The sequence below is a fragment of the Schistocerca serialis genome, chromosome 2 (assembly GCF_023864345.2).
Source record: "Schistocerca serialis cubense isolate TAMUIC-IGC-003099 chromosome 2, iqSchSeri2.2, whole genome shotgun sequence".
NCBI lineage: Eukaryota > Metazoa > Arthropoda > Insecta > Orthoptera > Acrididae > Schistocerca > Schistocerca serialis.
Genome location: NC_064639.1, coordinates 344,714,962 through 344,727,428, shown reverse-complemented (window position 1 = coordinate 344,727,428; position 12,467 = coordinate 344,714,962). Strand labels below are relative to the sequence as shown.

The 12,467-nt window shown below is 42.4% G+C and overlaps 1 protein-coding gene across 1 annotated transcript in view; it reads right to left on the bottom strand.

Annotated features, from left to right (window-relative positions):
* The window catches only part of LOC126457148 (uncharacterized), a 458,596-nt gene that overhangs the window by 177,125 nt on the left and 269,004 nt on the right, over positions 1-12,467 (bottom strand). The window lies entirely within an intron of this gene.

Genomic DNA, 12,467 nt, shown 5'->3' with positions numbered 1-12,467 from the left:
TTCACCTAGTAGGTTCCTGTCCTGTCCTATTGTTACAATAATCCGAGTAGCGTTTATGAAAAATGAAAATTGCAGTGCCAGTTAATTTTGCTTATGAACTAAATGATTCAGTTAAACTTGAACTTAAAGCATTCAGTAATTTCAGTCTCACTAGCTTTAAATTTGAACTTTAATCTGAGTCGATCTAATTGTTGCAAATAGTAAATCAACTAATCAAATTAAAATGATTCCTGGCACTACGAGCAAAAGCACTAACTAGAATTAATGAGTGAGTGCAAATATCAGTAATTGTTGTAATTTGTTGTTAGTAAAGTTCTGGTTCACGTTTTGACTTTCAGTCGTGCTAAAATATAATAATTACTTTTTGATAGAGTAATTATCAACTTCTACTCCCCTGTTCAGGAAGTCAATAGAGTTTCTTTTAATTATTTTTTGCCATTTTCCAAAATTCATATGAAAATAGTGGATGTTATGAGGTAGCGCCATTGTCACTTACAACAGTAAGTAACCATTAATCTAAGTGTTATCTTGTATGTTTTCAAAATTTCAGTTCTATTAATGATATTTCGAGTGCAAACTATTTTCTTTCTCGCTTTATTACGAAAATGTTTCAATTGTTTTTGCTAACGAGCGTGAAGCCCTCTGTTGCCGCGCGTGTTCGAGTAATTCTTGACATTGACTGTTCGGCTCATTAATTCACCTACCGGACAGAAATTTTGCCCAATTGGGCTGACGATCGTATTTCTTTTAGCTATAATTATTTCAGTTTCTCTTAGTAATTCTGTTCCTATCCACGTGGTACCCCTTCTCGTTGGCACAGTACGTGAATGCTAGCACAAACCTTTCGAACAACCATGCCAAATTTTACAGTAATTAAGTAGGCGGAATAAGTTGTCCTAGAAAGCATCATGTTGTTGACCTCCCCCTCATTTATCGACTTTATATTGAATCTTCGGAACGATAGCCTTTTCAAAATTTTATTCCAATTGTTTAGGCACATGCTTACACGGTCATATATTTCTAACATTGTCGATAGGAGGGAAGGGCGACGTTACAACTTCCTTCAGGATAACGACATCACTCGACTAGAGTGGGCAGCATGTTCTCCAGGCATGAACCCTAACGAACATGCCTGGGATAGATTGAAAAGGGCTGTTTATAGACGACGTGAGCCACCAACCACTGAGGGACCTGCGCCGAATTGCCGTTGAGGAGTGGGACAATCTGGACAGACAGTGTCGTGATGAAGTTGTGCATAGTACGCCACGACGAATGCAGGCACGCATCAATGCAAGAGGACGTGCTACTTGGTATCAGAGGTGTGTACAACAATCTGGACCACCACCACTGAAGGTCTCGCTGTATGGTGGTAAACATGCAATGTGTGGTTTTCATGAGCTATAAAATGGGCGGAAATGATGTTTATGTTGATATCTACCCCAATTTTCTTTAGAGGTTCCGGAACTCTCGGAAACGAGGTGAAGCAAAACTTTATTTGCGGTGCAAGTTATACGTGACTCACACTGTGTATTAAGTCTCCTGTTCGCACTTGCAAAGGGCAGTAGGATCGGCACTTACAATCAGTGTCTCTCACAGCTTGACTACCGAGCGCGATGTCAGCGGCAGTGCATTCATCAGGGCTAGGAGGCGAGTAGCGGCGGTGCGCGACCTGCCGCAGGCGGTAAGCCGGGCCGGGCGGGGCTTTTAGCGGCGCCGCTGCACCTGCTGCTCGCGGCCCGGCCCGTGTCGGCTGAGAGGTGGCCGCGTCGAAGGGGTTAAGTGGGCTCCAAGTTTCGGATAACAAAACGCAGCCATTAAGTAGAGTGCAAACCGTTGCAGTGCCCGCTTTCAGGCGCACCACTGGAGCGGGAGCGCTATTTTCACGCTGTGAGAGTCGACCACGCCGTAAGTGGACTGTAGGTAAGTGAAGTCCGAAGCTCCTGCGCAGTGAATCAGAGCTCCGTTGAACAAATAGAATTACAAACCTGACAGAAACTTAGTTTTATACTTTTTATTACGTTTCAGTCTATTGTCTTACAAAGACATCTATAGTAAAAAAAATTACCGGATTGACTACACAATGAGAAATCGCTGTCACTGACTGTCACGACTGTTTCACATTTGCATGACGAGAGGAGAGCTCAGTGTATTCTCTCTACTACCTTTGACGTCATTCCCTGATTCTTAAGATACGTCCAACAATCCTGTCCATTCTTCTTGGCCGGCCGCTGTGGCCGAGCGGTTCTAGCCGCTTCAGTCCGGAACCGCGCTGCTGCTACGGTCGCAGATTCGAATCCTGCCACGGGCATAGCTGTGTGTGGTGTCCTAAGGTTAGTTAGGTTTAAGTAGTTCTATGCCTAGGGGATTGATGGCCTCAGATGTTAAGTCCCATAGTGCTTAGAGACATTTGAACCTTCTTCTTGTCAGTGTTTTCCATACATTCCTTTCCTCGCCGATTCTCCGGCGAATCTCCTCATTCCTTACCTTAGCAGGCAACCTAATTTTCAACATTCGTCTATAGCATCACATCTCAAATACTTCGATTCTCTTCTGTTCCTGGTTCTAGGCGCTACAGTCTAGAACCGCGCGACCGCTACGGTCGCAGGTTCGAATCCTGCCTCGGGCATGGATGTGTGTGATGTCCTTAGGTTAGTTAGGTTTAAGTAGTTCTAAGTTCTAGGGGAGTGATGACCTCAGCAGTTAAGTCCCATAGTGCTCAGAACCATTTGAACCATCTTCTGTTCCCGTTTTCCCCACAGTCCATGTTTCACTGTCATGTAATGATCTGCTCCAAACGCACATTCTCAGAAATTTCTTCCTCAAATTAAGGCCTATGTTTGATACAAGTAGGCTCCCCTTGGCCAGGAATGCCCTTTTCGCAAGTGCTAGTTTGCTTTTGATGTCCTCCTTGCTCCGTCCATCATGAGTTATTTTGCTGCCTACAGAATTCCGTAACTCCGTCTTCTTGTGAACTCCAATACTGATGTTAAGATTCTCGCTGTTCTCATTTTTGCTACTTCTTATTACATTAGTCCTTTTTCGATTTACTATCAATGTATATTCTGTACTCATCAGACTGTTTATTCCATTTAGCATATCCTGTAATTCTTCTACACTTCCATTGAGAATAGAAATGTCATTAGCGAATCGCATCATTGATATGCTTTCACTCTGAAAATTTAATTCCTCTCTTGAAACTTTCTTTTATTTCCGTCATTGCTTTTTCGATGTATAGATCGAACAGTATGGGCGAAATACTCCTATATGTTATCAGACAAGCCTACTCCATCATAGAGGCGTTCAACGTACTTCTCTCTCTCTCTCTCTCTCTCTCTCTCTCTCTCTCTCTCTCTCTCTCTCTCTCTCTCTCCCTCCCCCACTGCATTTAACAGTCGCATTCCCATTGCACTGTTAGTCTTATCACCCTTGCATTTCATTTTTATTTTCGATCCCTTCACATTATTCCCTGAGCCATTTCTCCTTAGCTTCCCTGCACTTCCTGTTTATTTTATTTATAAGTGACTTCTGTATTCCTGAAATTCCATGAACATTTTTGTACTTCCTTCTTTCATCGATCATCTGAAGTATTTACTGTGCCACCTGTGGTTTCTTCGCGGTTACCTTCTTTGAACCTACGTTTTTCTCTCCAACTTCTGTAATCGTCCTTTTTAGGCATGTCCATTCCTCTTCAACTTTACTGCCTACTGATCTACTCCTTATCGCAGTATCTATAGCCTCAGACAACTTCAAGCGTATATCCTCATTCCTCCGTATTTCCGTATCTCCCTTTCGTATCCCACTTCTTTGTGCACTGACTTTACCTGAATAATCCGAAACTTCAGCTTACTGTTCATCACTACTACATTGTGATCTGAGTCTATTTCTGCTCCTGGGTGCGTGTTAAAATCCAGTATCTGAGTTCAGAATCTCTGGCTGACAATGATGTAACCTAAGTGAAATCTTCCTTCCTCCGTATTTCCGTATCTCCCTTTCGTCTCCCACTTCTTTGTGCACTGACTTTACCTGAATAATCCGAAACTTCAGCTTACTGTTCATCACTACTAAATTGTGATCTGAGTCTATTTCTGCTCCTGGGTACGTGTTAAAATCCAGTATCTGAGTTCAGAATCTCTGGCTGACAATGATGTAACCTAAGTGAAATCTTCCTTCATGTCCCTCCCTTTTCCAAGTATATCTCCTCCTCTTGTGGTTCTTTAATTGAGTACTCGCTATTGCTAGCTGAAATTTATTGCAGAACTCAATTAGTCTTTCTCTTTTATTCGTAGCACTAAGGTCATATTTTGTCCAGTAGCCCTTTCTTGTATTCTTTGACCTGTAACCGCTTTACAATCCTCCACGACCATTAGATTTTCATCTAGAATAAAAATCTCTCGGTGTACATGCCGCGTCAATTCAGGATAAAACTCCAAGCGTTCGACCACTACCTCCATGGTCGTCGTCAGGGCTAAAACTGACTGTCGTGAACTAGCGAGGTTCCCACTTTTATATGTCAAGGACGGCTTCTGATTGGCTGTAATACGTCATGGCAACAGCGATATGGCGCGTAGTGAAGTGGTGCCCTCTACTGCCATAGATGTAGTTTCTATCCCGCGTTGCTCGCAGCGCCATCCCTTGAATTAGGAGGTAAAGTGCGGGAAGTTTTTCTCTGCGATTTTTCTTTATCCAGTGCACTCTTCCAAGTGTTGCTAAGAACCGTTGCCGACCGCTGCATCGAGCACCAGCGCCATCTAAAATACAGGTATTTGGAAAAATCAGCGGTGGCTGAACATAGCCTGCTTAACAAGCATAAGATTTTATTTGAAGAAACCAGAGTAATAGCCCACGCATCGAATTACTGGGACTCTGTGATCCGGAAAGCAGTGGAAATTAGACTTAGCGATAATAACTTTAACAGAGACAACGGATTAGTAACCGTAGGCGCTATCCCTATACCACAGGTGCAGGGGTTTGAACTATATATTACAATTCAGAACTAAAAGTTTGTCTTGGTACCAGTTATAACTTGCCGTTACATGTGATAGGCGGCAGAAGTAGTCTACTAATTCGATAGCTCGATTTTTACATCAAATGCACTGGGTCGACAGGGCGATGAAACAAGCTACAAAAAAAGTTTGTTTTCCCTTGAAGCAAGTACCCTTCAGATGTAAATTTACAGCGTGGTTTTCATCGAGAGTACGGTACTGCCCCTCCAATGCCCGCAAGTGATGTATGAATCTCGCTTTCCAGTATTAGCCTCGGGAGTCACCTTATCTCACGGTACGCAGAACGTCCCTCCCAAGAGCCGTCAGGCCCATTTCCTCTGGTTTTCCGACAGATATTTACAATTTCGATTTTGTTGTGTGTAGCTGGAGTCAGCCCACACACATACTGTTCATCACGTCTCGCCTAGTGCCCACAGAAACCGCCTGACTGTTTCCCATTACAAACAAAATTATTTTTAAAGTGTAATTTTAAGTTCCGATTCAATACATCTGCTCCAAATTAATCTACTGCGATGTATGTTTTCTTGATATGTATTAAGAGCGACAGTAAAACACTAAGAATAACCAGTTGTCCAGCAGCGACTTGCTTACCACCCGGCCCCATGCTGACATGTACTGCCGTACAGCACTGGTGCTCAGACGCTACTGGGTCGTTGGTTATTCTTCGTCTTTTACTGTCCCTGTTAGTAAATACCGAGAAAACAAATATCACACTAGACTAATTTGTTGCATCTGTATTGAATGTCCAAGTAAAATTTCTCTTTAATACAGGGTGATTATAATTAAACGTTCCCGGGTTCGATTCCCGGCGGGGTCAGGGATTTTCTCTGCCTCGTGATGGCTGGGTGTTGTGTGATGTCCTTAGGTTAGTTAGGTTTAAGTAGTTCTAAGTTCTAGGGGACTGATGACCATAGATGTTAAGTCCCATAGTGCTCAGAGCCATTTGACCCATTTTTTATAATTAAACTTTCAAAACGCTGTACTAATAACACCACTGGCCAGAATGACGTCGAATTGCAATGGAATATTATGAGAGAAGGGGGAAAAGGCAGGGCAGAAGAAAAAAATAGTGTGAAAATTGATCAATAGATGGCGCTGTATGTGTCAGAATACGTAAATGAAAACACCTGTCATGTGCACGACCCACTGAAGTTGGTATAAACACGCCAGGTACAAAGCTTTTCCTCCTTTCGCGTCTGCGACGTTCGCCATGCCTGTCTCAATGCAGGGTCGCGTTCTGCTTCTAAGGCTGTATTACAAAAATGATGACTATGCACACGTCGCTCTGCAGAAGTTCCGGACACTAAAGGGTTTGAAAACAGGCGTTGGTCCGATGACTGCGGTGGGTGTGGAGAAACTGATTCGGAAATTCGTAAAGGCGGGTTCTTTTGGTGTACAACCTGGTGGCAGGAGGAAACGAATTGATTCGACGTCAGTGGAAGCAGTGGCCACAGCAGTGCAGGAGGCAACGAGTGGTGGTGTGCAATCGTGTAGTGTAGGGAGACTTGCCCGAACATTGGATATACCCGTGAGCAAGGTGCGTAACATCCTACGAAACATCCTCCTTTGCTACCCATTCAAAATTACCCATGTGCACGAGTTGCTTCCTGTTCCCCTGCCAGCAAGAGAGACCTTTGCTTTAGAATTTCTTGCTCGCTTGGAAGTGGACAATGATTGGCCGTGGAAGATTTTGTGGACAGACGAAGCCCACTTCCAGCTGACAGGATATGTCAGTACACAAAATTGTCGAATATGGGCAACGAAAACCCACACACTAATCAACCAGTACCACTTCATCCTGAAAAGGTCACTGTGTGTTGCGGCTTTACGGCATCGTTTACCATAGGGCCATATTTTTCGATGATAGAGGTCCTTCTGGTCCCGTTACCTACACCGTCACTGATAAGCGCTATGAATGTCTTTTGCGCAACCACGTCATTCCAGCTCTCCAACAGCGAGGATGTGATCATTTTTATGAAAGGTGGCGCACCTCCGCACATTGCAGTTCCAGTTAAGCAGCTGCTAAAGCGCCATTTCCTAAATACTAGAATTATCAGCCGCCATTTTCCTACAGCAGCCTGGTCGTCCCAGTCACCTGTTCTTAATCCTTATGACTTCTGGCTGTGGGGCTACCTGAAAGATGTTGTGTTGAGTGTTCCGATTGCATACTTAGGCGCACTGAAGGCACGCATTGCGCAACACATTCTTAACGTGACCCTGGAAACACTTCGATCAGTTGTTGAACATGCTGTCTCTCGATTTCAACTTGTTGCAGAAAACGGTGGACAGCATACCGTACATGTTTTGCGCCAGACACAGGGAAATTAATAATCCGATTTCATTTTGATTGATGCTTTTTATACTGTTTTTGGCCTCAGGACAATTGAAAACCGATTTTTCCCATCATATGACCTTGCCGCGGTGGATGGGCTTACGTAACTAACAGTATCACACCTGTACACCCATGCACACTGGGCAGTACAGTTTGATTAACGTCAAACGTACACCTTAGGCATTGTTGTATGATTCATCTGTCATTTGTAGTTGACCACTACTAAGTTATGATGCTTACAGCGCCATCAGTTGCTACATTTTGTAAGTATTTATGTTTCGTCTGTCATACGTTTTCTTCCTTCTCAGATAATATTCCGTTTCAATTTGAGTTCACCACTTCAGTGGTGTTATTACTACAGCGGTTTGAAAGTTTAACTTTAATTATAATCACCCTGTATTTATTTTGTTTGTAACGGAAAACAAACCGACGCCTTCCGTCGACAATGGGCGTAACGTGAAGGACGTGATGAGCAATATTTGTTTGGGTTGACTACAGCTAGACAGTGAAAAACGATATTGCAAATATCTGCGGAAAGATTAGGGAAAACTTGCGTGACGTTTCTTAGGAGGGGCGCCCGGTGCATCGGAAAATATCCCAAGGTCTGTAGAAGACATGGCTTTCTAAAATAGCACGGCTCATTTGAAGAATGTAAGTTCAAACTTACCAAGTTTCTTTCTTCATCATGGACAAGGAACAGTCTTGTGAAGTGGATGAATGTTTTTGAAACACCCTGTATTTTAGAACGCTATACTCCCTTGAGAACGTGTATAAGTTTCCCGTTATGTTTTTCTGTATGAAATTTAGCCCAAATTTACCTTCCACTCTATATAACTTCTACGTATTACGAAAACTATGTACCCACAAACTGTTATCGAACTTAAACTCGTATCTTAGCCCTTGGTTAAACAGAACGTAATTTGAACTGAACTGTAACTGATCCGTATACAGCTTGTCTTTATATTAAATGCGCAACTAATTAAAACGATTATCTAGCGCCGCGCGGGATTAGCCGAGCGGTCTTGGGCGCTACAGTCATGGTCTGTGCGGCTGGCGTGTGTTTGTCCTTAGGATAATTTAGGTTAAGTAGTGTGTAAGCTTAGGGACTGATAACCTTAGCAGTTAAGTCCCATAAGATTTCACACACATTTGAACATTTGATTATCTAGCCCCAATCAAAATTTCCACATTTTGACAACACTATTGTAGATTTCTCGAAAGCACAATAGCAAGTAGGCAACGTCTGAGCTGGATTTGTATTTTTCAATAAAATTTCCAAACAATATTCAAATTGTTGTATACCGTATGGTCCTATGTAGTAATGATATACAGTGGGTTGGGGTGGGTGACTATTGCTATGAAATGATATTCCAAGACAACGTTTTTAGAATGAAGTATGTACTCAAAAGGACAGAGTAAAATTTCACATCATCTTCACTCATACTATGTTCAGCAAAGTGAAAAATGATTGAAAAAGGGTATAACGTTAACAGAGTATCTCTATAAAAACCAAACAGTTTCATCAGTTGATACGTTAATGCATGACTCAGATGTGGGGTGGTCTTTTTCTCAGCACTGAGCAAGTGAACAAAGTTAACTAGCTGATTATAATCTTCCGACAAACTAGCTGCGCAGTGCTGCAGTCTTATCTCAAACTTTTTCTCTAAAAATAAATAGCATCTTTCAAAATCTATGTTCTTGTCGCCTTTCAATATACAGGGTGGTCCATTGATAGTGACCGGGCCAAATATCTCACGAAATAAGCGTCAAACGAAAAAACTACAAAGAACAAAACTTGTCTAGCTTGAAGGGGGAAACTAGATGGCGCTATAGTTGGCCAGCTAGATGGTGCTGCCATAGGTCAAACAGATATCCACAGCATATTTTTTTTTGTAATAGGAACCCACATTTTTATTACATATTCGTGTAGTACGTAAAGAAATACGAATTTTTTAGTTGGACCACTTTTTTCGCTTTGTGATAGATGGCGCTGTAATAGTCACAAACATATAAGTACGTGGTATCACGTAATGTAACGCCAGTGCGGATGGTATTTGCTTCGTGATACATTACCCATGTTAAAATGGACCGTTTACCAATTGCGGGAAAGGTCGATATCGTGTTGATGTATGGCTATTGTGATCAAAATGCCCAACGGGCGGGTGCTATGTATGCTGCTCGGTATCCTGGACGACATCATCCAAGTGTCCGGACCGCTCGCCGGATAGTTACGTTATTTAAGGAAGCAGGAAGTGTTCAGTCACTTGTGAAATGTCACCCACGACTTGCTACAAATGCTGATGCCCAAGTAGGTGTTTTAGCTGCTGTCGCAGCTAATCCGCACATCAGTAGCAGGCAAATTGCGCGAGAATCGGGAATCTAAAAACGTCGGTATTGAGTATGCTACATCAACATCGATTGCACCCGTACCATATTTCTAAGCACCAGGAATTGCATGGCGACGACTTTGAACGTTGTATACAGTTCTGCCACTGGGCACAAGAGAAATTACGGGACGATGACAGATTTTCTGCACGCGTTCTATTTAGCGACAAAGCCTCATTCACTAACAGCGGTAACGTAAACCGGCATAACATGCACTGTTGTGCAACGGAAAATCCTCGACGGCTGCGACAAGTGGAACACAGCGACCTTGGCTTGTTAATGTATGGTGCGTTATAATGGGGGGAAGGACGATTGGCCCCCATTTTCTCGATGGCAATCTAAATGGTACAATGTATGCTGATTTCCTACGTAATGTTCTACCGATGTTTCTACAAGATGTTTCACTTCATGACACAATGACGATGTACTTCCAACATGATGGATGCCCGGCACATAGCTTGCGTGCGGTTGAAGCGGTATTGAATAGCATATTTCATGATAGGTAGATTAGTCGTCGAAGCACCATACCATGGCCCGCACGTTCACCGAATCTAACGTCCCCGGATTTCTTTCTGTGGGGAAAGTTGAAGGATATTTGCTATCATCCACCGACAACGCCTGACAACATGCGTCAGCGCATTGTCAATGCATGTGCGAGCATTACGGAAGGCGAACTACTCGCTGTTGAGAGGAATGTCGTTACACATATTGCCAAATGCATTGAGGTTGACGGACATCAAAATGGTTGAAATGGCTCTGAGCTCTATGGGACTCAACTGCTGAGGTCATTAGTCCCCTAGAACTTAGAACTAGTTAAACCTAACTAACCTAGGGACATCACAAACATCCATGCCCGAGGCAGGATTCGAACCTGCGACCGTAGCGGTCTTGCGGTTCCAGACTGCAGCGCCTTTAACCGCACGGCCCCTTCGGCCTGACGGACATCATTTTGAGCATTTATTGCAATAATGTGGTATTTACAGGTAATCGCGATGTAGCAGCATGCGTTCTCAGAAATGATAAGTTCACAAAGGTACATGTATCACATTGTAACAACCAAAATAAAATGTTCAAACGTACCTACGTTCTGTATTTTAATTTAAAAAACCTACCTGTAACCAACTGTTCGTCTAAAATTGTGAGCCATATGTTTGTGACTATTACAGCGCCATCTATCACAAAGCTAAAATAGTGGTCCAACTAAAACATTCATATTTCTTTACGTGCTACACGAATATGTAATAAAAATGGGTGTTCCTATTTTTTAAAAAAACGCATTTTATATCCGTTTTAACCTTGGCGGCGCCATCTAGCGGGCCAACCATAGCGCCATTTGTTTCCCCCTTCAAGCTAGACAAGTTTCGTTCTTTGTAGTTTTTTCGTTTGACGCCTATATTGTGAGATATTTGGCCCGGTCACGATCAATGGACCACCCTGTATACATCATATTCATCCCTACTGTCCTTTACAATAAATCATTTTTCAACTAACAGATACAACCACAAGTCAACACAACACTAAGGAATACGTCCATCACGTACCATACTTCAACCAAATAAGTATGAGACTGCGCAGAGCCAAAGCCTGTGCCACAACAAGACCAGAGATTATTTAACACTAACGTAACTTGCTCTCTCTCTCTCTGACGTACATATCGATAACTTACAAAAAAATCAAAATGACATGTCCATTTACACGTGAATTACGAGAAACACCTATCTACTACTTTCTCTTTCAGACAGATACAGGAACGACAAGTTTTATCATCGACACCGCGAATCACAGTAGTGCTGGAAACGCATCATGATTTTTTATCGGTTCTGCTACACAGAATGCACATTTGCAGTATTTTCCATTTTAAAGTAATAGTGCCAAGTAGACGCCGTGAAAATGTTTGCTGAGTGATGGAATTAAGGCTGGAAAGCTGTTTCATGCGACCAAGGAGCTGCCACACAGAATTTCAACCAGCCGTGAACGAAATATCTGGTCGAAGGAATGTTGAACAGTAACAACAATGGCGCATGCTGCACAAAATTTGCAGAACCCATCCACGAGAAAAACACAAAGTTTTTAACAATCTCTTACCATGAGTCGTTTTAGATTCATATCTGACTGATGTAATAATATTGGTTCGCCAGGTCACAACAGTTGATTGAAACTGATGTTGATGGGTTATTTAAAACATATCTAAGGATTACAAGGCGCATTGGTTGTAATTGGATTTTCAGAATATATGCTATAATTGTATCATTCAAATAATTCATCGTTTTCTTGATATTTTGAGAAGGTATGAGTGACTGGTGGACTTATTTCTACTTCGTTGCAGTGGAAGTTATCTCTTGATCTGATGAACATAATGCGAAATTAGTTAAGAATAATTATTCATTGTTTTTGGTGGATTTCTCTTCCGAAGACCATTCACCAGGGGCGACGGAACTTTTATCATTATAGGAATAGGAATTAAAAGGTGTAAGAATTCAGATGTAAATTAAGGGCCCCAACGAAACTTTGTGAGGCGGCGGCCTCTTTCAGGCCATTCTCCTCACATTTTATCCTATTTGCATACTGAATTTGCATATGAGACTCTTGCTTCATTTACATTCCGATTCTAGTCTTACTTGACTTTTCACCGATATTATACGTTGATTACCTGAGTTGTTAGAGAGGCAGCTTGCAGAAACGGAGGATACCCACCACACCACTCTGTACCTAATCTAACATTTCATTCCTGTAGTAGTTTTTCCTTT